Genomic DNA, 1962 nt, shown 5'->3' on the forward strand with positions numbered 1-1962 from the left:
TGGTGCCGGCCGTGGATCTCAGCCCAGCCCAGATCCCAGCCCACGCGGTCCTGTGGCACCGCCCACCGGGGGATGGAGCCCCGCACTGTCCTCTGGGGAGCAGCCGCAGGGCCCGGGGGCAGCCCCTTCGCCTCCCTTTCCACCCCAAGCCTCTCCCGGGTGCTGGAGAGGTAGGGAGGCAGGGTATTGCGGAGAGCTTTGTGGGGGAGGGGCACAGAAACCAGCCAGGAGCCAGCCAGCACCACTCAGGGCCAACGCCTGTTGGTGGGCACATGCCAGGCCCTGCTCGCTCTCTCTTCTGTCTTTTCACGGTTCGTAGCTCGTTCTGTTTCCACGCTGAACGGACCATGGGATCCGTTCAGGGGATCATGGGAACAAGCAGCACAGACACAACGTCCTCGCGGCCTACGGAACGGATGGACACACGGTCTCTCTACCCAGGGCCACCGGCGGCTCCCCACTGTCCTCAGGGGAAAGCCAAGGGTCTCAGGCCGGCACAACTGACTACTGGTCACGCCCCTGACCTCTCTGACCAGCCACTCTGCCTCTCCTGTCCACACCGGCTGCTGGCCTCACCGGCCTTGTAAATGCTTCTGTGCGTAAAGCAGATGGGACCCTGCGAAGGTGTCTTTTCTCACACATCTGTGTCTGAGCATCATGGGACACACACGGTCTTGTCCGCTAGCGGGCACTGGGACCCAGGGGGACACCAGCTGGGACCACCTTCAAGTGATCGTGGCGTCCAGCCCATCCAGAGCCCAGCCGACCTCCCAAGACAGCGGTCTGCTCTGCCGGGGACGGGCCGCCCGCGGGGGGGGGAGAGGGAGGTGACAGTGACCAGTGCAAGGGTCCCGCTTGGGCCTGCATGGGGCGAGGCCTGGACCCACGCGCCTGGGTCAGACTCTGAGGGCAGGATGTTTGCCTGCTTTGGTCCTGGCTTGAGTCCCCATATCCGGCGCCACACCAGATGATGAGCCCAGGTCAACTGTGTAGACTGCTGAGGGTGGAGGCAGGGCAGGCCAGTGGGCACTCCTCTGTGGCCATCAGGTCAAGCCGGGTGGGAGGGTGTTGGCTGGGGTCAGGGTCCTGATTTATTCAGGGGTCACAGAACCTGTTTGCCCCCTGTGAATGGGGCACTCAAGAAAAAGTGCCCTAGGGGAGCCCCTTTGTGAAAGTTCCTCGTTGTTCCCATCCTGCTCAAATATCACCATCCCAGAGAGGCCTGCTCTCAACAATGGTCACTTTCTAGCACATTCCTCTGATTTATTTCCTTCTGGACATGGACCCTCTCTGAAATGACCCATCCAAGCTCCTTTTCTCCTTCATGCCCGGTCCTCCTTCTGGCTGGGAGTGAGGGCGGAGAAGCGGGATGTGGCCCTGCCCTCCGACAGCAAGCTGGGCATGACTGGGTGATTTGGCGGGGTACTGGAGGTCAGCGGGTCACTGTGGCCCCAGCGAGGGACTCACTCTCTCAGCCCTCCGAGGCTGGTGAAAACCACCTGAGCTGCTCAAGGTGGGAGACCTGTTCCTCATCTGATCCCACTGGGAGGTGTCCTTTGAGATGGGGCCTGGAAAGGGCCAGTGGGCCCCCAGAGGAAGCAGGATGCAGGGTGGCCCCGGTAGGACAGGTGGACACTTGAGAGGCGATGAGGTCCGGACGACCCCAGGGTTGAGAGAAGAGTGAGAGCGGTAGAAGCTTCGGCGAACGGTGGGAGGGAGGGGAGGAGGGCGGTGCAGCGGGTGCAGTGCGGGGGCAGGAAGGTGGAGCAGGGGCCTCGGAAAGGCTGCGAGGCCCCACGCGGCGCACAGCCCGCGTGTCTACGGCGGCGACGGAGCCCCAGGCTCCGGAGGCTCCCCGGCCGCCGGCGCCCAGAGCCCCAGCGCCCGGTCCCCGCAGCTGGGGCTCGCAGCCACCTTCCCGCCCCGCGCGCGCGTCCCCCTGCGCCGGCAGGCCTGCGTGCG

This window comes from Herpailurus yagouaroundi, unplaced genomic scaffold (genome assembly GCF_014898765.1).
Source record: "Herpailurus yagouaroundi ecotype Mexico unplaced genomic scaffold, PumYag 569, whole genome shotgun sequence".
Classification (NCBI taxonomy): domain Eukaryota; kingdom Metazoa; phylum Chordata; class Mammalia; order Carnivora; family Felidae; genus Herpailurus; species Herpailurus yagouaroundi.